Source organism: Salvelinus fontinalis, chromosome 13 (genome assembly GCF_029448725.1).
Source record: "Salvelinus fontinalis isolate EN_2023a chromosome 13, ASM2944872v1, whole genome shotgun sequence".
Taxonomy (NCBI): Eukaryota; Metazoa; Chordata; class Actinopteri; order Salmoniformes; family Salmonidae; genus Salvelinus; species Salvelinus fontinalis.
This window is the reverse complement of record NC_074677.1, coordinates 42,747,847-42,772,014: the sequence shown is the minus strand read 5'-3', so window position 1 is coordinate 42,772,014 and position 24,168 is coordinate 42,747,847.

The window sequence follows — 24,168 nt, the reverse complement described above, 5'->3', positions numbered from 1 at the left end:
CTAATTGAACTGTATTCTATATACATCCAAGGTCTTGGCAAAATTACCCGATCACGGCATTGTCTAATATCATATCTAGTGCGTTCCTAATTCGCGGTGTGTTGCTTAGGGCAGTATCCTAAGTTGATAACTACATGATAAGTCTACAGCTGTAAGGCACCAGCTTCGGGCAGTCTACAGGAATGACCTATGGACCTCTGTTGAGAAACTGGTGTTCTAAATGTTCCATTGTACGTGTGTGTTTATGCTTACATAAGCGCACATGCCAAGGGAAAGAAACCAAGTATCCTGGCAGGCTGCAACTTGTCCAGAGTGAGTCTGACGTCATCAGATAATTTCCAAGTCAATGCCTGGAGGTCAGTAAGAATTGATGTCGACCTCATGACATGTGTTAAGGGGACCTGTAGTAGTTTTACTACACGTCACTATGTCTTACAGCATTTTAGCGGTGATAGGTATGAAGGAGTCTATTTCATAGCTATGTTATCCACGGAGGAGCTAACCTCACGACGGAAGTACTCTATAAGCACTGAACCAATCAAATGCGGTGTGATCATGGTTCATGACTTGTAATAACTTTCCTCCTGAATGGAGGGTTCTATTTATTATTGGCATGTGTGTTAACCGTCAGAAGAGTGTTCTGGAGATTCCCTTACACGTGTTGCAATCTGAGTGACTAATAACTCCTCTGTCGCCATTATTAGTATCATTTTGACTAGTGAGGTCTCAAAACTTCTTACTGATTGTGGCTGGACAGACTGCTGGCATTGGTACTGGTACTTAAGGGGACCAGTTATCCTCACGATTTATTCTGAAATGTTATCCTACCGGAACACATGATTAGAGCATGTTACTAGTTGCATTGCAGTTGAAACTACACATGGCAAGGAATTATTATTTGAGCCAGTAATATCTTAGATGTGTTCTTAGGTTATCCCCATGGAGGGGCCTTTCCACTCTGTTCTTATGGGGAATTTTACAACTAGATTTGTTTTCTGCTCTGTCGGCCTTGTACAGTGTTGCACGTAGTCTTGACCCCCCCCCCCCTCCCCCCGGTCTCGATGAGGCTCATCATGGATCTGGGCTAGTTTCCCCCCCCTTGTGTCTCGGGACCCCCCCCCCCCCCCCCCCAGTGGTTGGTGTTGGTATCCGAGGCACAAACGAAAAGATCGGACCCTATGTACGAGTTGTCAGCGACTGCGTGGTTATTAGATTTGCTGTAACCTTTCAACCAAATCTCCTGGTGTTTGTGCTTCAAAACGCTCAGTGGCTGTCGAGGGCTGTCAGTCACCACAGCGTCCATGTGTGGCATGTGGCAACCTCTTCAGTACCTGCAAACTGATATCGCAAAGTTTTTCACCAGTGGGAGTCATCAGGTCAGTTGCGGGACTGACGCCAATCGTGTCATTGTAAGGGGTGACAGTCCCCCACAAAGCGGAAGATGTTTCAGTGAGTAGGCCAAAGTAAGCTGAATGAAGCCAATGACAGTAAGCTTGTGGGTGTACATTCCAAGCTTGTTTGACAGTGTTAGCCAATGGGCTATCGTCTTTGCGAATTGCAGAACCACTGAATTCTAATTTCAAAGCTGTGGCAAGTTTAGCGTAGTCGTTTTGCACGTGTTGCTGTTGTAGACGAATGAACCTCGTCACGTGTCTATTCGACGTTCGACAGGTAAAGCCTGTCAGAACCCGTTGCATTCGGGAAGCCATCCAATGCGTTCTCTATGTCAGCTAGGAACGTGTCAGTATCGTTTGGCTGATCTGGAACGGGGTCAAAGGTGGGGAAGTTTTTGACGAGTTTGTCAAGGCGTTCCTTGCCAAGTAGGCGGAAAGGGTTGGTTTCATCCTGTGGGGAAATTGGGGCTGAAAGGCCAAGAGAAGAGCCAGCTTTGGCTTTGTTGGCAAAGAGGCGTCATATGCCAAATGGCCAAGAGGAGAAGACTGAGGGACACATGAGGGAGGCAAAGTCTGAAACCTTCTATCGTCTTCATTCCTTTGAGTACCGAGCATGGTTGCATGGTTGGGTAGACATAATGTAGCGCATGACCATTCTGGAATGGGGGGCGGGGAGTCTCTGTCTATAGGCAGGGAGCAATAAAATGGAGTCGTGGTCAGCTTTTCCATCTGCTTTTAGCCATTCTGAAAGGTATTGTTAACATTCTTTTTATATTCATCTAAATGTTTTGATTATTTGAAGACCCAAATTCTTGTTAATGTTTAAGCCCTTTTTTTATATTGCCGATTTCTAATTGTTTGAAATGGGTCTATTTGCAACTCGTTCTAATTGCTACCTACTTAGGGTATCATCATTTGCACAGAGTCAGTTGTCAGGGACAGTCTCCACTGATCACTCCTGGGTTGCCCAGTGACCCCAGTATAAGTGAGAGCGCAGCAGCTTTTCTTTTCCAGTGGACTTTGTCTCTAGTACATTCTTTTGATCATACTGTGACAAACATTCTCATTTACAAGCCTTTGGTATTTCTTAAATCTGTGATTGTTAAGTACTGTATTTACAAGACCATGGTGCTTGCCTACGGAGCTGTGAAGGGAACGGCACCTCCGTACCTTCAGGCTCTGATCAGGCCTTACACCCAAACAAGGGCACTGCGTTCATCCACCTCTGGCCTGCTCACCTCCCTACCTCTGAGGAAGTACAGTTCCCGCTCAGCCCAGTCAAAACTGTTCGCTGCTCTGGCACCCCAATGGTGGAACAAACTCCCTCACGACGCCAGGTCAGCGGAGTCAATCACCACCTTCCGGAGACACCTGAAACCCCACCTCTTTAAGGAATACCTAGGATAGGATAAAGTAATCCTTCTAACCCCCCCCCCCCCTTAAAAGATTTAGATGCACTATTGTAAAGTGGTTGTTCCACTGGATATCATAAGGTGAATGCACCAATTTGTAAGTCGCTCTGGATAAGAGCGTCTGCTAAACGACTTAAATGTAAATGTATTTACAGTATTTTAAGGGTAAAGTCATTTTAAGAGGTAAATCAAGTTTTTTTATTATTTTATTGCTCTTGGTGTCAGGAAACATTCATCCAAACCCGGAGCCTGTGGCTATGGCAGAACTTCTGACCCCAAACGAAATCAGGGCTTGGACTTATGCACATACATGTGAGAAGCTTGGTTCCCATAATGTGGCTCCAAAATGCAGATCCTGATGTTTTAGTTTTATCTGAGACATGAGTTTCCAAATCTGTTTCCAACCGGAGTATTGGCCTGGTTATAAAGTGTACAGATCTAGGCCTACCCAACAACCCTGCTACAAAAGGACCATGGACTACTCTTTTAACTTGACAGATATTGTGCAATCCATAGTTGTAAAAGGCATTGAATTCAATCAATACGAATGAGTTGAATCCGTATCTGGAAAAAATTGGAGCAGACATCATTGCTGCCCCTCTTACTCACTTTTTAAATGTATCATTGTAATGTAACGTGATTCCAAAAACCTGGAAACAGCATACATCATGCAGCTGTGTGAAGGTGGAGAACCGTCCCAGCTGGATGATTATCAACCTACGGTGCATTCGGAAAGTATTCCGACCCCATGACTTTTTCCACATTTTGCTACGTTACAGCATTATTCCAAGATGGATAAAATGTGTCAATGGAGCCACCCTGGAGACGGACAATAACTTCAAATTCCTCGGCCTACACATCTCAGAGAAGCTGAAATGGTCTACCCACATGGACATGGTAGCGAAGAAGGCACGACAGCGAGAAATTTTGCCTGTCCCAGAGTGTCCTAACAGTGTTTTACAGGAGCGCCATCGAGAGCATACTGTCGGGCTGCATCACAGCCTGGTACGGCAACTCCACCACCACAGACCCCAAGGCTCTTCAGAGGGTGATACTACTTGCAGCCAAACACTCCATTGGTGCACGCTGCCTGCCCTACAGGACACCTAAAACACCAGGTGTCGCAGGAAGGCCAAGAAGATAATCAGGGACCCCAGCCACCATGCCCTGTTCTTCCCGCTTCAATCACTCAGATGCGGGCAGTACAGGATCATTTTGGCAAAAACTGAATGACTGGCCAATAGTTTCTACCCTCAGACCATCAGGCTGCTGAATAGTCAGCGACCTGCTAAAAAGCTACTGAACAACTTCTACCCCCAAGCCTTAAGACTACTGAACAGTTAATCAAATGGCTACCCGGACTATTTGCTTTGACCCCCCCCCCCTTTTTTTTGTTGCACTGACATTCTTGCACTGGCTTTATGCATACTCACTGGACTCACATACTCACTCTTACTACACTGACACGCCAACACACGCATACACACACAAACACTCAAACACACACACTTGCATTTTGACGCAATACACACACACACAAATAAACAGAAATACCTTAGTTGCATAAGTACTCAGACCCTTTGCTATTGAGATTATGTGCATCCTGATCCAATGATCATCCTTGAGATGTTTCTACAACTTTTTTTTACCCCCTTTTCTCGTGGTATCCAATTGCTAGTAATTACTATCTTGTCTCATCGCTACAACTCCCATACGGGCTCGGGAGAGACGAAAGTCGAAAGCCATGCGTCCTCCGAAACACAACCCAACCAAGCCGCACTGCTGCTTCTTAACACAGCGCACCTCCAACCCGGAAGCCAGCCGCCCCAATGTGTCGGAGGAAACACCGTGCACCCGGCCACCTTGGTTAGCGCGCACTGCGCCCAGCCCGCCAAAGGAGTCGCTGGTGCGCGATGAGACAAGGATATCCCTACCGGCCAAACCCTCCCTAACCCAGACGCCCCACGGACCTCCCGGTCACGGCCAGCTGCAACAGTGCCTGGGCGCGAACCCAGAGTCTCTGGTGGCACAGCTAGCGCTGCAATGCAGTGCCCTAGACCACTGTGCCACCCGGGAGGCCCCATGCTGCTACAACTTTATTGGAGTCCACCTGTGGTACATTCAATTGATTGGACATGATTTGGAAAGGCACACATGTGTATATAAGGTCCCATAGTTGACAGTAAATGTCAGAGAAAAAACCAAGCCATAAGGTGGAAGGAATTGTCCATAGAGCTCTGAGACTGGATTGTGTCGATGCACAGATCTAGGGATTGGTACTCAAAAAATTATGCAGCATTGAAGGTCCCCAAGAACACAGTGGTTTCTATCATTCTTAAATGTAATTAGTTTGGAACCACCAAGACTCTTCCTAGAGATGGCCGCCCAGCTAAACTGACAGGTAGCATAGTAGTTAGAGCGTTGGGCCAGTAACCGAAAGGTTGCTAGATCGAATCTCCAAGCTGACAAGGTAAAAATCTGTCGATCTGACCCTGAACAAGGCAGTTAACCCACTGTTCCTAGGCCGTCAATTGTAAATAAGAATTTGTTCTTACCTGACTTGCCTAGGTAAATGAAATAAATAAAAATAAAACTGATCAGAGGAGAAGGGCCTTGATTAGGGAGTTGACCAAAAACCTGATGGTCACTCTGACAGAGCTCCAGAGTTCCTCTGCAGAGAGGGGAGAGTGTTTCAGAAGGACGACCATCTCTGCAGCACTGCACCAATCATGCCTTTATGGTAGAGTGGCCAGACGGAAGGAGTTTGCCAAAAGGCACTTAAAGGACTCGCAGACCATGAGAAACAAGATTATATGGTCTGATGACACCATGATTAAACTCTATGGCCTGAATTTCACATCTGGAGGAAACCTGGCACCGTACGGTGAAGCATGGTGGTGGCAGCATCATCCTGTGGGGATGTATTTTAGCGGCAGGGACTGGGAGACTCGGGAAAGATTAACGGAGCAAAGTACATAGAGATTCTTGATGAAAATCTGCTCCAGAGCGCTCAGGACCTCAGACTAGGATGAAGGTTTACCTTCCAACAGGACAATGACTCTAAGCACACAGCCAAGATAACACAGGAGTGGCTTCAGGAAAAGTCTCTGAATGACCTTAATCTTATGTAAATGTGATATTTCAGTTATTTATTTTTAATACATTTCTAAAAACCTGTTTTTGCTTTGTCATTATGGGGTATTGTGTGTAGATTGATGAGTGGAAAAAACAATTGAATACATTTTGGAATAAGGCTGTAACGTAACAAAATGTGGAAAAAGTCAAGGGGTCTGAATACTTTCCGAATGCACTGTATAACCTCAATTAACTCAACTACCTCGTACCCCTGTACATTGACTCGGTACCGGTACTCTTTGTATATTGGCTTGTTATTGTTCTTTTATTGTGTTACTATTTATTACAAAATATCATATTTTCTTAATTTTTAACTCTGCCATGTTGGTTAAAGGGCTCATAATTGAGCATTTCACAGTAACATGTACACCCGTTTTATTCGGCCCGTGACAAATACATTTTGATTGGATATTGATTCATAGCCGGTCTCATCGTCGTGTCTTAAGAAAACTTAATGATGGTTTTGAAGTTATGCACGGTCACACGGGTCCCCCGTGTTGAGGGTCAGTGGCGCAGATGTGTTGTTGCCTACCCTCACTATCTGGGGGTGGCCCATCAGGAAGTCCAGGATCTAGTTGCAGAGGGTGTTCAGTCCCAGGGCCCTGAGCTTAGTGATGAGCTTGGAGGGCACTATGGTGTTGAAACCTGAGCTATAGTCAATGAACAACATTCTCACGTAGGTGTTCCTCTTGTCCAGGTGGGAAAAGGCAGTGAGGAGAGATTGTGTCATCTGTGGATCTGTTGGGGCGGTATGCAAATTGAAGTGGGTCCAGGTCGTCTAGGATGATAGTGTTGATGTGAGCCATGACGAGCCTTTCAAAGCATTTATTGGCTGCAGATGTGAGTGCTACAAGGTGATAGTCATTTAGATAGGTTACCTTGGCGTTCTTGGACACAGGGACTATGGTGGTCTGATTGAAACATTACAGACTGAGTCAGGGAGAGGTATTTGAACGTGTGGGTCTCTTTTTTGTTACTTCTTGACAATATTCTGTGAATGTTCTAAAAAATGAAATTCTACGTATTAAAATATAACATTCTGTTTTCAGAAAATGAAGAAAACTTTCCATAAAAGCCACACAACTTTTGTCACGTCACAAGAACATTCTAAGAATGTTATTTAAAAGCATATACGTTCCGTTCTCAGAGTCAATAAAAGTCCCTCTATTCTCTATCTTGTTAAGTTTGTTCAGGTGTGTTGGTCGCACCCACTAATTGGCCACACCTGGACTTAATGAGTGCTTGTTTCTTTTGAAATGGTGTCTGGTTGAGTCGACAAAATGACCAGCTTTGTGTATGTAAAAAGACATTGCATGCTATCTCCATCTTGGTGGCACAGTGGACTAATTCCAGGGATAGAGAAAAGAAGATCATAGGTTTGAATCTCCCAAAATAATACAAATAATTGTATGATTAATGCCTAAGCAAATTCATTTCCATGGTTCCTAAATTATCTGTGCTTAGAGTTCCAAAAAGTTAACCAAAATTAAGTTATCAGTGTTATTAAAAGTCTTCTTGAAAAGCCTCTAAATTACCCTGACATTTTGTTCTTAGAGTTTTAAGAAAACGTAAAATCATAACCACAACAACACTTTCAAATAAAGTTTAACCTCAGAGTGTTAATAAAACCTCCTAGGAAAACATTCAGGGAATCAGAGTAAAATATCAGTATCTCCCTTCAGCCTAAAAATGCATGTTGCCAGAACGTTAAAAAAAAAACAATGTTGTACCAGTCAAGAAACATATGGCTCTGTCCCAATGTAAAACCAAAAAAATACATTCCCACAACTTCCAAAGAACCAAATGTGCTAGCTGGGAGGGTTGGTTGGTTCCCTGATCAGTTTTTTTGTTTATTTACATTAAAGGTCATAAGAAAACACTTCGAGGAATGATGTTTAATTTAATCAACGTGAAACATACCTTCGTGGTTTAAAATAGCACACATATTAGATCATCAAAGTTGTACCATTTGTTTGTGTCTCAGTTCTCTGATGTCTTGCCCTGTACATCAAAGAGAACCTAAGTCAGAGTAAGTTGTTTTGATAAGACTTTTATACTTGGCTCAGTGTCAACCAGCCAACCATCCAATATCTAGACGGCCTCCGTAGGTAGTAACTTTGTATGGGTCTGTTTTAATACATTAATCCACACTACAGAGGCGTGGGTAGCTCTTACGTCACACACTTGGCACATAATGGTGTGTGTCTCTCTATCTCTCTCTTTCTTTGTGCGTGGGTGTCCTAGGTTACTAACCATCACGTCTACAGTCGATACTGTACTGTACCCTCTGCCCTCTTACTGGGGCTGCAGCCAGTTGCACTGCCAGAAGGAGATAAAGCTTCTCCCCAAACCCCAGCAGTAAAGCTATGAAGCTATACCTCAGGCTGCAGGATTAAGACTGTGTTTGAAGATTGTAAATGAAAGTTAATTTAGTGAATCAAGCTTTGGCTTCAGATATTGTTTTTGAGGGTTTATGATCATGGCTTTTTTTTTAAATCCCAAATCATAACATTTGCAAATGCAAAACAACATTGATCAATTGCTGAGTGCCATAGCATAATACTTCTCTCATCGCTCTCTCAATTAAATTCAAATGGCTTGATTGGCATGGGAAACATATGTCTACATTGCCAAAGCAAGATAAATAGATAATAGATAATAAACAAAAGTGAAATAAACAATATAAAATGAACAGTAAATATTACACTCACAAGTTCCAAAGGAATAGAGACATTTCAAATGTCATATTATGGCTATGTGCAGTGTTGTAACGACACGTCTCTACAGTGGCTCTCTCTCTCTCTTCTACCCCTCCCTCCCTGTGAAGCACACCTCACATGACGCATCCGCCATGTGCTTGTGTTCCAGCAGATGACAGTAGACTTGCCCCCCTCCCTTCTACCTCTACTACCACCCGCCCATGTCCCCCCCTCTGTCTTGTTTGGATGCCTGTGCAGCCCTGTCTCTGCACCTCTTCCCCAGCCCCTCTCCTGTGCAGCCCTGCCTGTCTCCACCCACCAGGCCTGTGACGCTCCTCCTTAGGTTTTCTCCAGCTCTCCTGGCTGGTTCTATTATGTAACACCTCAGAGCCCCAGCCCCAAGTGATTTACTATGCAGGTGTTGTGAGGCACTGCGCCGGTAGCTTTTAGACCATAAAACAACTGCAGTGACACATTTTGCGAGGGGTTGGGGGTTGCAGGAGGACAGGACAGGTGGGAAGACGTGTTTTGGTGTGTGGGGGTGAGAGGGGGTGTGTGGGGGTCCTCTCTCCCTCTCTCTCTCTCTCTAAAAAGAAAAGTGCAGATGATTAGCTTCACAGCCTAAATACACACATCATGACTCCTAATCATATAGCCAATATAATATCTTATATTTCCATTCCTTCAATTACTTATTATCAAGTGATTCCATGTGTGTGTGTGTGTGTGTGTGTGTGTGTGTGTGCGTGCGTGCGTGTATGCATGTGCGTGCGTTTGTGTGTGTGCACATCTCAAGCGAGGTCGATGTGGGTTGGTTAAAGAAGAACAAACGTTGCCCGAGTGTCTGCCCAAGTGGGTTTTCTCCACTCTCCTTGTTCCACACATGCCTGTCAAAGCATCTGTAAATCATTCAAATCCTTGTACCCATGATTTTTGTACAGTAAATCTACCTGCAGCAGTTTGGAGTTGTCTCAGGTCTCATTATCTGCAGAGAAAATGTATCTGTTATAGTTTTGAGGCACCAGTCATCCCTGCCATGTTAGATGTGGCTAAACAGACACGTTTTACATCCGGATTGATTGGCCATTCTGCACTCTCTAGGAATCACACCAGCTTGTGCCTTTTCATGAGGTTGTTGGGTGTTGGGTTCTTGTGACAACACTTATTTGTTGGACAAGCTGAAGACGAGAGAGAGAAGAAAGAGAGAACAACATCCAACAGACAGACAGACTGTGAGAGACAGATAAAAGAGTAAGACAGACCATTTAAGGATAAGATAAAACAATTCAACGCATTTCATCTCATATTTGATCTGTACCCTTTCACATCTGTTTTGGACAGACATGTACACGTGTTCTTTACAGCGGGCTAAGTTCCCGGCTACAAACTGTTGTCAGACTCAACTCAAATGGATTTTTCCCAGACGAATGTGGTAAACATATAGAATAATAAATACATATTCTTTGTCCTGTATACAGTATCTCATTATTGGGTCTGTGAACGCATGGCCAGCCCCATTGAGACCATCTTCATTTTGAAGCAGTCCATTTTCTTCTTCTACTACTTCTATGAGTTGGCAAACAAACTGAGAGGGTGCATACTGACCTCTAGAGTGTTGTTTGAACAGGTATAAAGTCAAGAATGGCAATTTACTGCCACCCAAAGTTATGAAATGTTTACTTACGAGTATAATTAATTCGCTAATTTCTCGTGATAACCCGCATGGCATCATGTGGTCCTTCCTTCACCCATAGGATGTCCCACCCAGTTGACTACTTTAAAATGGTGAAGCCCTAAATGGCAATGACCATGCCAAAACGGATTTTATCCATCTAGAGTCCTCTATCTAACTCTATGGTGGTAAATTCCAACATAATATAATTGAAAATAATCAATCTGGTATGTTTTAGCAAAATAAACACAATGCTTATTTGTATAAATTGCATTCAATGGCGAAGGTGCATAAATATGGTGACCACCATATGCTTACCACAAATGCCTAATATGCTCAGTTCGCTGTATTGTACATTACTCTCGGTTATTATTTTGTTGTATCAGCAGTAGCGCAGTACACATAATCCCAAATGTAGCTCAAAATACAATTTGAAAAAAAAAAAGTGGATTGTGCTGATTTACTGGCACATGGAACCATGTTGCGCACCATTGTTTGTGAACTCTGTGGGTAGTGCTAAAAACAATAGCATAATATCTGAATTCCTCCATCTTTATGCACCTTCGCCATTTGGGAAGCATAGTGTCACAACTTTGAAACACAGAGATAACCAGGAAAGATATGTCACCTAAGTGAATACATTGCTTTCAATGGGTGAAGATTCCCAGCTAACAAAAACGTTCACACAACTTTAGTGAACGTTCCTTTAACAATCTCATTAGATCATTAACTAACATCTTCATAGGAATGTTCCTGTGAAGTGCAATGAATGTTTCCAAGAGACCATTCCCTTAAATCCAAATAGAATTTAACTAGAATGTGATTACCATGTTCTCAGAACATAAGATATTAATGTTCTAGACAGGTTTATAGAGAACGTTGCAAGAACAGACATTTGTCCAGTTTTCTGTGGGTTGGGAGAATATTCCTTCAACATCCCACCAAACATACACAGAACATGGTTGCCATGTTATCTGAACATAAGATATTAATGTTCTATACACGTTTCATGGGAACGTCCCAAAAACATTCATTCATCTGTCCAGTTTTCTGTGGGTTAGGAGAATTTTCCATCAACGTTCCACCAAACATACCCAGAACATGGTTGCCATGTTTTCAGAATATAATATGTTAAATTGAGTTCTATTTAGCTAATTGTAGGCTTATAACCATGTTTCCATCCACAGTTTTTATGAGAGTAAAGTTTTACCGTATAAAAAAAATCTCTGCAGCTGTGATGGAAACAGGCTGTTTCGGTACAATTTTATAAATACCGACAGACAATTTGTTCGTTCGACAGGGTGGGATGTTTTTGTGTCTGTAAAATTAATTATACAAGAAATGGCAGTGGAAACATCTTAAAGCGCAGATATTTATATAATAACCAACATATGGAAATAAACTTGGAGTCACGTGATGATACGGTGTGAGGTCCTCCCAGTACGACTCAGGAAACCATGGAGTTTATTATTCTACAAATTAAATACTGTATGTTGTCATGAACTTCACAGGGTGGTGAAAGTGCATGGTGATGAGCTTGGTGCTCCTTTCCAATAAATATCGAGGGCCTTATTCTGGTGATGATCGATGCTTGACTGCCATTCGACAAATATAAATATTCTCTCTCTTATCCATAATAATCTCATAATGTAGACTAGCCTACCCAAAAAGCCTACGTGCAATGCACCTGCGAGCTGTTGGCTAGAATGCACGTGCCAAAACCAGATTAGGCACATTTGCTATTTAACGCAACAGCTTTTGTGAGAGTTGAAAATGCAACGGAAACACAATGAGTACATTTGTGCACTAGGTCATCACACACACATTTTTATCCACAATGAGTTAGTTTGGTGGAAATATTTTCCTTGTGCAGATTTTAGAATATTCACATGAAAGTCTGTCGCCAATGAAAACCTAGCTAGTGTTTATCATTTTCAGCTCTATATATTTCATGTTGCACAATAATGTGCCAAAATCTTGATTTTAGTGCATTATTATAGGGTACACATTAGAATAAGCCGCCTCAATATTTTCAGCCATAGGTGATAACATCTTTCTCGGAGCTGATCCGTCGACAGTAAGAGAGAATAATTCTCATGTTAAGGTAAGATTTGAATTGAGAGAGCTGATCCGAGAGCATCGCTGCCTTTGTTTCGATCCCATCAGTATCGACACAGGCCTCAATGACGCACTTAGCGAACATTCTCTCTGAGTGGTGTTTTGGGAAACACATGTTACATCTTCAGCCGTTGAAGGAAAGGTGCATCATTAAAACACTCGTAAGTCTAAGTTCCATCGATATCGGGTAACTGGGCTCTGATCTGGAACCCATAACATCTCTGAGGCACCAGGCTTCTCTTTAATTCCCTGTGGAGAAAGAAGGGAAGCATCAGGGGTGTGTGTGTGTGTGTGTGTGTGTGTGTGTGTGTGTGTGTGCATGTTTTTACTGCCCTGTGGAGAAGGAAGCAAACCATCAAAGGGACCAATCTAATGACAAAATGAGTTTCACCTGCCTGTAGTTTGGGGGTAGAACAGTACAGTCTGAGGCAATACTGGTGACCTCACTTCATTCCGATGTTTCATTCCTCACTCTGGCATTGTAAACGACTCAACATCACATTACCAGACTCATGCCATGGTGCCTGGAAAGAAGCAGGTCGTTTGCCCGTGGTCGCTAGGGGCCTATCAGGCTGCTTTAACACTGTAACGAGAAATGCTGTACTGCAAAACAAGTGGCCAGGCTGTTAGGATGGACTTCTTTGAGGAGGATTAGAGCGGAATTAGGAGGATATTTCAAAACATTGCATTTCATTACAGTTATTTGTTATGGTGCTCGATCGTCGTCATTAGTCACTGTTCATTAGGCATGGCTTGCGTATTGTTGTCTCTGTAAATAGAATAGTATGCACCCTGAAGGAAGTAGCACCAAGCATTACCAGCTAGCACATAACATTCTGAGAACCATATATTTCTTAGAGCTTGGTGAGAGCGTGGTTGTCCTAAGGTTATTTTACATACAGCCCTTCCCACAACTTTCTGGGAATTGTGCAGATTACCCAGCTAGCATATTTAGGTGGGAATTTCAATACTTCAGCACAATGTTTTTTTACAGGTTTCCTTACACGGAACCCAAACCGGCTGCGCGTGTGCGCCATCGTGCATACATTTATTTTGTCGCCCCACACCAAACGCGATCACGACACACAGGTTAAAATATCAAAACAAACTCTGAACCGTTTAATTAACGATTAATTTGGGGACAGGTCGAAAAGCATTAAACCTTTACGGTAATTTAGCTAGCTAGTTTGCACTTGCTAGCTAATTTGTCCTATTTAGCTAGCTTGCTGTTGCTCGCTAATTTGTCCTGGGATATAAACATTGAGTTGTTATTTTACCTCAAATGCACAAGGTCCTCTACTCCGACAATTAATCCACACATAAAACGGTCAACCGAATTGTTTCTAGTCATTTTTCTTCTCTTGACTTTATATTGTGATTGGCAACTTTCATAAATTGCCAATCATGCATTACCGCCACCGACCTCGTTTGTCTTTCAGTCACCCACGTGGGTATAACCAATGAGGAGATGGCACGTGGGTACCTGCTTCTATAAACCAATGAGGAGATGGGAGAGGCAGGACTTGCAGCGTGATCTGCGTCAGAAATAGAACTGACTTTTATTTTTGCCCTTTTATTTTTGCCCAACGCAGATGCTCGATGGTGCGTGCGAGCAGTGTGTGCAATAATTATAATTTATAATATAGATTTCTACATTTATTTTGCAACACACGCGACGTGCATTTTTAAAGTAATGTTCTCAAATTGTTCCAAGAACGTAAACAATCAACGTTTTTCTGTGAAAATGTCAGTATTCCATGATGTTTTCTACAGATTTGAAATCAAAATTAAATCCAAGATAATTGGTTGCGAACACAGATTTGCAGATGTTATCGCATGTGCAGTCAAATGCTTGTGTTTCTACCTCCAACAGTACATTAATAATAACTAGCAATAAAAAAAGACACAAAATCCAAAAAGTAAAAAGCAAGGAATGTCATTCCAGAATATACAGTACCAGTCAAAAGTTTGGACAGATCTACTCATTCAAGGGTTTTTCTTTATTTTACTATTTTCTACAGTTTGCAGCCGAACATGCAACATAGAGAAGACCAGCAAAGGGAACCCTCAGCATCACGCATATACAGTTGAAGTCAGAAGTTTACATACACCTTAGCCAAATACATTTAAACTCCGTTTTTCACAATTCCTGACATTTAATCCGAGTAAAAATTCCCTGTTTTAGGTCAGTTAGGATCACCAATTTATTTTAAGAATGTGAAATGTCAGAATAATAGTAGAAAAAATGATTTCAGCTTTTATTTCTTTCATCACATTCACAGTTGGTCAGAAGTCAACATACACTCAAATAGTATTTGGTAGCATTGCCATTAAATTGCTTAACGTTTCGGCTAGCATTACACAAGCTTCCCACAATAAGTTGGGTGAATTTTGGCCCATTCCTCCTGACAGAGCTGGTTTAACTGAGTCAGGTTTGTAGGCCTCCTTGCTCGCTCACGCTTTTTCAATTCTGCCCACAAATTTTCTATGGGATTGAGGTCAGGGCTTTGTGATGGCCATTTCTCAAGCCATTTTGTTTGTTTGGAAGACCCACTGGAGACCAAGCTTTAACTTCCTGACTGATGTCTCAAATTGTTGCTTGAATATATCCACATAATGTTCTTTCCTTATGATGCCATCTATTTTGTGAAGTGCACCAGTCCCTCTTGCAACAAAGCAACCCCACAACATGATGCTGCCACCCCCGTGCTTCATGGTTGGAATGGTGTTCTTCAGCTTGCCAGCCTCCCCCTTTTTTTCTCCAAACATAACGATGGTCATTATAGCCAAACAGTTCTATTTTTGTTTCATCAGACCAGAGGAAATTTCTCCAAAAAGTACGGTCTTTGTCCCCATGTGCAGTTGCAAACCCTTTTATGATGGTTTTGGAGCAGTGGCTTCTTCCTTGCTGAGCGGCCTTTCAGGTTATGTTGATATAGGACTCGTTTTACTGTGGAAATAGATACTTTTGTACCCGTTTCCTCCAGCATCTTCACAAGGTCATTTTCTGTTGTTCTGGGATTGATTTGCACTTTTCGCACCAAAGTAGGTTCATCTCTAGGAGATAGAACGCGTCTCCTTCCTGAGTGGTATGACGGCTGCGTGGTCCCATGGTGTTTATACTTGCGTACTATTGTTTGTACAAATGAACGTGGTACATTCAGGTGTTTGGAAATTGCTCCCAAGGATGTACCAGACTTGTGGAGGTCTACAAGACTTGGCTGATTTCTTTTGATTTTCCCATGATGTCAAATAAAAAGGCACTTTTAATTTTCCAAGCTGTTTTTTGCTGTTTTTTTTTTTTTACCAGGTAAGTTGACTGAGAACACGTTCTCATTTGCAGCAACGACCTGGGGAATAGTTACAGGGGAGAGGAGGGGGATGAATGAGCCAATTGTAAACTGGGGATTATTAGGTGACCATGATGGTTTGAGGGCCAGATTGGGAATTTAGCCAGGACACCGGGGTTAACACCCCTACTCTTACGATAAGTGCCATGGGATCTTTAATGACCTCAGAGAGTCAGGACACCCGTTTAACGTCCCATCCGAAAGACGGCACCCTACACAGGGCAGTGTCCCCAATCACTGCCCTGGGGCATTGGGATATTTTTTAGACCAGAGGAAAGAGTGCCTCCTACTGGCCCTCCAACACCACTTCCAGCAGCATCTGGTCTCCCATCCAGGGCCTGACCAGGACCAACCCTGCTTAGCTTCAGAAGCAAGCCAGTAGTGGTATGCAGGGTGGTATGCTGCTGCATACCATTGTGATACAGTGAATTATAAGTGAAATAATCTGTCTGTAAACAATCGTTGGGAAAATTTCTTGTGTCATGCACAAAGTAGATGTCCTAACCGACTTGCCAAAACTATAGTTTGCTACAAGAAATTTGTGGAGTGGATGAAAAACGAGTTTTAAGGTCTCCAACCTAAGTGTATGTATACTTCCGACTTCAGCTGTTTGCCCTCACTGTGAGGACACTTGAATCAGGTTGGGGAATCAGGTCCTGGTCAAAGGTACAAAGAGTTTCGAGTTTTGTCCCAATTCACCTTCATAACCTAGCCTGATTGAACCAGCCTGATTGCTGCGTTTACCATTCTATTTCACTTTACATATCATGATATCTGAAGTTAAATAGAAAGGTGAACGCGGTGATCAGGTTGCTTCCACCATGCTGATCATAATCACCATTGATAATGTAATCAGTCCTCTGGGTGTGTGTTTGTCTGTGACCGACCACTATCTTTGATGAGGGGCCAGGAGCTGATCTGCGCTGCCATACCCATCAGTGGGGTAAAGACCTTACTTTCAGACTCACCTCCAGCCTGCTTACCAACTGTCGTCGATGGGGAAACCATAATTAGGTAGGTATAGTCTGACATGTTCAAACTTCAATATAGTATATATTTGCAAGTCAGATATCACCTATCCTAACTGAAATTGGTATTAAAAGAGTGACTGTGTATGTGTTCACAGATGCATCTATAGAGCCAGCACTTGGACCTGCAAGATGATGTGAAGGAGTCCTGACCGACAGACAGGCTTGATACTGATGTCTCTGAATGGAGACATACCTGGCACTCAACACATCCACAATGTGGGACTGAAGGTGATTACTAGTCATACAGTACAGCAGGAATGTCCTGTATTTGAAACAACCGTTTCATACCATGCGTCACTGATGAACTCTGCCTTAACTCTGCCTACTTCTACAGATGGAGAGGACTGTAGTAGATGCTTTTGCCAGACGCCAGCCTCGGTCGTTTGATGGGAAGACCATCAGTGGTGAAAAAAGTACACAATTGTCATTCTTGAGCAAAAGTAAAGATACATTAAGTTAATAGAAAATGACTCAAGTAAAAGTGAAAGTCAGCCAGTAAAATTCTACCTGAGTAAAAGGTGAAAGGTGCACATTGTTAAATTAGCAGGACACTGCTTCTATGGTATTATTTAAAGGAGGTTTATTCTACATGAATCTGTTAGTACATTTGAAAGTTATCAAAACCCTCGCATTTGGATTCTTCACATATTACTCTGTAGGCTACTGACCTACTCAAAGCTTCCTCTGGCATCTCACAATACCTATAGTTATTGAACTCAACCTGCGGGATGTTTGTTTGTTGTGAATGAGTGGGGGGAAACAGCTTTGGGCAAGGATCTGACATACTCACTTCAAACCACACCCCGAAGCCAACTCACGTTTGGCTTCTTTCATGGCCAGCATTTCTTGAGGTGCAAGCCAAAAAACGAGGCCAAATCAGCGGGTGCAGTTCCACTTTAAGAAACAACATTCGTCTGTTGGTATTTCAGCATAACATTTTCTCCAGGTTTCCTCATGGTTCTATTTAAAGTAATGTTTTCAGAACATTAAACGTTCCAATAAAACCAACAAGAAAACATTAGTAACATTCAAAGAATGTTCTAATGTTATTTAAAAACATATACATTCCGTTCTCAGCATCAACAAAACTCTCCATCCTCTATCTTGTTAAGTGTGTTCAGGTGTGTTGGCCCCGCCCACATGTTTGCATGATTAATGACTAGGCAAATTAGTTTTCCATGCGTCCTATCTGTGCTTTAAGCTCTAAATATCTACCCCAAACTAAGCTAGCAATGTAATTAAAAGTCTTATTGAGACATGTCCTCAGAACTTTATTCAATTACCTTCAAATAACCTATAAAAACGTTAATAAAACCTCCCGGGAAAGTGTTCAGGGAACCATAGTAAAACGTTCTTAGACACTCCCTGCACCAAAATAATTTACGTTCCCAGAACAGGCAAAGTGTTCACTTTTTTTAGAATGTTTAAAAGACATTCTGTTTTACTGGTCAGGAAACCGATTTGAAACCAAAAACTTCCAAGGAACCAAATGTGCTAGCTGGGTTATATCAGGAAGAGAGAAGTCCATATTATTGACAAACGTTCTAATGTGCTTAATGAATCACTCCAAGAGACTGAAAACGGAAATAGTTGTAAAGTGTAGAAATCCCATTCCACTGCCAAAACAAACTTGTTCTCTGCCTCCCCTGGCTTCAAATGCTCCAGTGGGCTTAAGAAATAGCAAAAAGTAATCATAACCTTGGTTCTACGTGTCTTGTCTAGCTCCTCTGGGTTATTTTCAGTCCTGTCTGTTCCGGAGCGTTTCTCTAGATTTATGGCATGTCTAACCAACAGGGCTGTTCAGCAACAAAACCCTGGTGTTGTTGGCCATCTAACGTAGACGAGAGGAGTACACTACAAATCAGGTTCAATAAGCAACCAGAAATAACAATCCATTTTCTATAATATAAAAAAAAAAGATAAACTTCGATATGTGTTTTTGTTGCTGAATCAATTAGGCCATGCCCATTTCAATCGTATCCTTCTAAAAAAGAGAGGTTATATCGGAATATTTAGGCTACTTAGCTAGCTAACTCCTTAATCCTGCTCTCTGATGAGAGTGGAGAGGAATTATTAATTTAAATTGATTTACCTCCCTCTGTTCTGTTCCCTCCATTTATTTTTCTTGGTTCCTTTTCTCTCTCTTTCTCTCTCTCTCTCTCTCTTCCGTCTGTTATGTTATTCCATCTCTCTCTCCGATGCCGTCTCCCCCCCCCCCTTTCTCTCTGTTTGTCTGCCATTTTACTTCGAGAGATATTGTGCTTGAAAGGGTTTTATTGCAGATTCCTGGAAAGATATTGACAGCATGATTGTACGTGGTGAGTGACATGATGGAAATGGCCTTGGTGCTGATTGTTGTTGTAGTTCCAGACTCTGACCTGAGTTGTGCTCATTGCTCTTTCGGTTCCTCACTCAGTCTTTCATGTTCCGATGTCAATGGGAAACTTGGCGAAAACTCAAGTTAGCATTCAGGGCTCAGTGTGGGCGTATCCAGTACAACTGGCCCTGAAGCAGCATTCCATAAATGTCCTGAGGTGAAGAAGCCTGTGGTTGTGTTGTTCAGTTGGTAGAGAATGGAGCTTTTAACACCAGGGTAGTGGGTTCGATTCCCGAGACCATCCATACGTAAAATGTATGCACACATAGACTGTAAGTCGCTTCGGATAAAAGTGTTTGCTAAATGGCGTATATTATTAACAATGGTGGTAGGCCTTGGGTGGTGAACACACAATCCATATGTAACAGGGTTGCATATGCGTCCTCCACTGTCCAACTGCCCCATACTCGGCTCGAACCAGTGTTCTTCTGCTTCGCAACACATTTGACCGCTCTCCTTGACAACGTTCGAATGGGTTAGAGCCACCCAAAAAAGTACTGATTGGAGGGCTCCAACTGCCACATTTCAAGCTAGCTGTGGAGTGAGCTTACTGCATGTTCTCAATTCCGTTACACATAATTCAGACTGATTTTACTGCCACGTGTAGAACATCCATAAACATGAAACTACATGTTTACAGCTGCAACAGCTGCAAGAGAGTTTGCATGCAGGCGTGCATACACACGCGTAGACACACACACACACACACACATGGATGTCTTTAGGCATGTTTGTGAATAAGGGATACATTTTCATGCTTATGGATGTTTTATCTACATGTGGCAGTAAAATCTGTCTGTGTGTCACAGCTAGCTTGAAATGTCACGGATAGAGCCATCAAATACATTCTGGGCGGCTCTCCCCGTTGGAGCTCACACATGCATTACTGGATCAGGGTTCCTAGAAGTCAAAACAGGCTCTCAGAAGTCAAAACAGGCTCTCAGAAGTCAAAACAGGCTCTTCCCATGTAGCATATTTGGTTCCTCGGAAGTTGTGGGAACATATGGATTTGGTTTCACATTGTTTGTGGGAACAAAGCCATACGTTTCCTGATTGTTACAACAGAACGTTTTTTTAACGTAAATGTTTAGATGGCAGGGAGGTTCTGATAACTTTTTACCATGGTTGCCTGAAAGCTTTCCTGGGAGGTTATATTTATATGCTCTGAGAACAGAAATTAACACTCTGAGATTTGAATTTAAAGGTTATTTAGACATTTTTTAATAGCTTCCCTCAGACTTTCACTGAATGTTTCAATAAGACTTTAAATAAAACTGCTAGCTTATTCTAGGTTAAGTCCAAGCACAGATACAGTAGGTCACATGGAAATACAGTACATTTGCCAAGGCATTAATCATGCAAACATATTTTTATTGTGACACAGCATCAGCGAGATTGAAATCTATGATCTTCTGTTCTTTACTTCTAGAATTAGTTCACTGCGCCACCAGGATGGAGCTAGTGTGCATGTTTTTTTTAAGCATACAAAGATGTTAATTTTAGTCTAATAAAACAGATCCCATTTCAAAGGAATCAGGTGTGGCCATTTAGTGGGCGCGGCCAACACACCTGAACACACTTAACAAGATAGAGGACAGAGTTTTGTAGATTCAGAGAAAATAATGTACAGGTATATGTTTTTAAATAACATTCTTAAACAGTTTTCTTAACGTTACTAAAGTTATCTTAATGTTCTTAGAACGGAATGTAAACGTTTTTAAATAACATTCTTAGAGCATTTTCTGAACGTTACGTTTTTGTGGAACGTTTTATTCATGTTCTGAGAAAGGAATATAAAGTAATTTATGTTAATGTGTAGAATACAATTATTTTTCACATTCCCAGAATATTGCCAACAGCTGACATAAAAGAGAACCATTTGTTCTCTGAACGTTCTGAGAACATTTCTTAAGTCGCACCATCTCTAAGAACATACCCAGAATTGAGTTCAACTATGACATTCAATAGAACTACACCGGAACTTGTGTCAAATGTTCTGTAGAAGTACTGAAATTCCCACAGAATAACGCTGTTTCTTATTGATCTTGGAATAATGAGAACATGACTTAAAAAACAACCGTGAGGAAACCTGTAGGAAACGTAATGCTGAAGAACTGAATCTCCCACAGAAGAACATTGTTTTTTATGGTTCTCTGAACTATTTGAGAACCTTCTCAACGTAAAACAAGTTGCAGAATCTTCCTATAACCATGATTGAACTTAACATTCTATTAAAGTAATGAAATACCAAGGAAATAACTTTTCCCTGAAAGTTGTGGGAAGGTTGTATGCAACATAACCATAGGACAACCATGCTCTCACCAAGCTCTAAGAAACGTATGTTTCTGTGCTAGCTGGGTCATGTACTATGTCATCCAACGCCAGACATCCATGTTCTCTTTTCTGTTACCGATATTGCTCAAGTCAAACCCGAAAAGCAGTCACTAATTTCCCTGCCAATTACAACGATTTCCCAGATGCCTGAGCAGCACAAAAAGATGCGGAGCCCCCAGAGCAGAGCCCCCACAATGCCGACTTTCACTTCTTTTTCCAGTCACTCCGGCCACTTCACAACCACGTCCCCACATAAGAGAACGATACGACTGGGGGAGCCGCTGGGGAAACAAAAACTTGCCCAATCTTGTGCGTGACGGGTAGACACAGATATGATTCAGATTCTGTAAAGATAAAGTATACTGTATCGTACAGTGCATTCGGAAAGTAATCAGACCCCTTGACTTTAACACATTTTGTTAGGTTACAGCCTTACTCAATAATTTTTTTTATCGTTTTTTCCCCTTATCAACCTACACACTGACAAAGCAAAAACAGGTTTAGACATTTATGCAAATGTATTAAAAATAAAAAACATTTACATAAGTATTCAGACCCTTTACTCAGCACTTTGTTGAAGCACCTTTGGCAGCGATTACAGCCTTGAGTCTTCTTGGGTGTGACGCTACAAGCTTGGCACACCTGTATTTAGGGAGTTTCTCTCATTCCTCTCTGCAGATCCTCTCAAGCTCTGTCAAGTTGGATGGGGAGCGTTGCTGCACCACTATTTTCAGGTCTCTGCAGAGATGTTCAATCGGGTTTGAGCTCTGGCTGGGCCACTCAAGGACGTTCAGAAACTTGTCCCGAAGCCACTCCTAGATTGTCTTGGTTGTGTGTTTAGGTCATTGTTCTGTCGGAAGGCGAACCTTCACCCCAGTCTGAGGTCCTGAGCGCTCTGGAGCAGGTTTTCATCAAGGATCTGTCTGTACTCCGTTCATCTTTGCCTCGATCCTGATTAGTCTCCCAATCCCTCCTGCTGATAAACATCTCCAACGCATGATTCTGCCTCCACCATGCTTCACCGTAGGGATGGTGGAAGGTTTCCTCCAGATGTTCACTTGTATTCAGGCCAAATATTTCAATCTTGGTTACATCAGACCAGAGAATCTTGTTTCTCATGGTCTGAGAGTCTTTAGGTGCCTTTTGGCATACTCCAAGCGGGCTGTCATGTGTCTTTTATTAAGGAGTGGCTTCCGTCTGGCCACTCTACCATAAAGGCCCGATTGCTGGAGTGCTGCAAAGATGGTTGTCCTTCTGGAAGGTTCTCCCATCTCCACAGAGGAACTCTAGAGCTCTGTCAGAGTGACCATCGGGTTCTTGGTCACCCCCCTGACCAAGGCCCTTCTCTCCCGATTACTCAGTTTGGCCGGGCGTCCAGCACTAGGAAGAGTCTTGTTGGTTCCAACTTCTTCCATTTAAGAATGATGGAAGCCACTGTGGTCTTGGTGACCTTCAATGCTGCAGAAATGTCTTGGTACCCTTTCCAGAGCTCTGCCTCGACACAATCCTCTAGGAGCACTACGGACAATTCCTTCGACCTCATGATTTGGTGTTTGCTCTGACGTGCACTGTCAACTGTGGGACCTTATATAGACTAATGTGTGCCTTACCAAATCATGTCAAATCAATTGAATTTACCACAGGTGGACTCCAATCAAACTGTCGAAACATCTCAAGGATCATCAATGGACACAGGATGCACCTGAGCGCAATTTCGAGTCTCATTGCAAATGGTCTGAATACTTATGTATTTATTTTATTTTTTATTTTTATACATTTGCAAACATTTATAGAAACCAGTTTTTGCTTTGTCATTATGTGGTATTGTGTGTAGATTGCTGAAGAAAATATTTTATTTAATCAATTTTAGAATAAGACTATAAAGTAACAAAATGTGGATAAAGGGGTCTGAATACTTTCCGAATGCACTGTATGTGCACAGGGCTTTGTTTAATTGGTGAACTGGTACTGTACACTATGTGGAGTGTCACAGATTTGTTTTATGGATATCCATGACCTTGTGAATCAGGTCTAACAAATAAAGCTCTCTCTCTCTCTTTCTTCAACAAACAGGAAACAATTTGAGTGTTGACTTTAGACTCATGCCTCAACTACAAGTCACAACAGAGTCAATGAACAAGACCCTGATTCCTCAGAGAGCGAGGCCACTGCTCCAAGCCAAGACAGTCCCAATTCTCAATGACAATTTCATCATACATTCAATTCAAATTATTTTGACATGACAAGTTATGTACGTCTTACAGATAATGTTTGTATATCGCATGCTATGAATAAACTGGCATGCGTTCTTTGCATGAGAATGTGTTCTACAACATTGTTATTGTGAAGAATCAAAACAATAGAAGATTCTGTTCACAATGGGTGTGAAAAGAAAGATGTGTGTCTGAATGCCTGTGTGTGTGTGTGTGTGTGTGTGTGTGTGTGTGCGCCCGCTTCTTGTGTGCATTCTAGGCATTCAGAGGTGCGTACTTAATCATAATGAACACTGACACAATCAATCAAGCAACCTCAGATTAACGGAGAACATAAAAACCAACTGGGAGGCTTTGTTGAGCAGTATTTCTGAATTCCTCGTCATTTTTACAGATGACCCTCTCGTTCTGGTATGCATGTTTCACTCTTAAA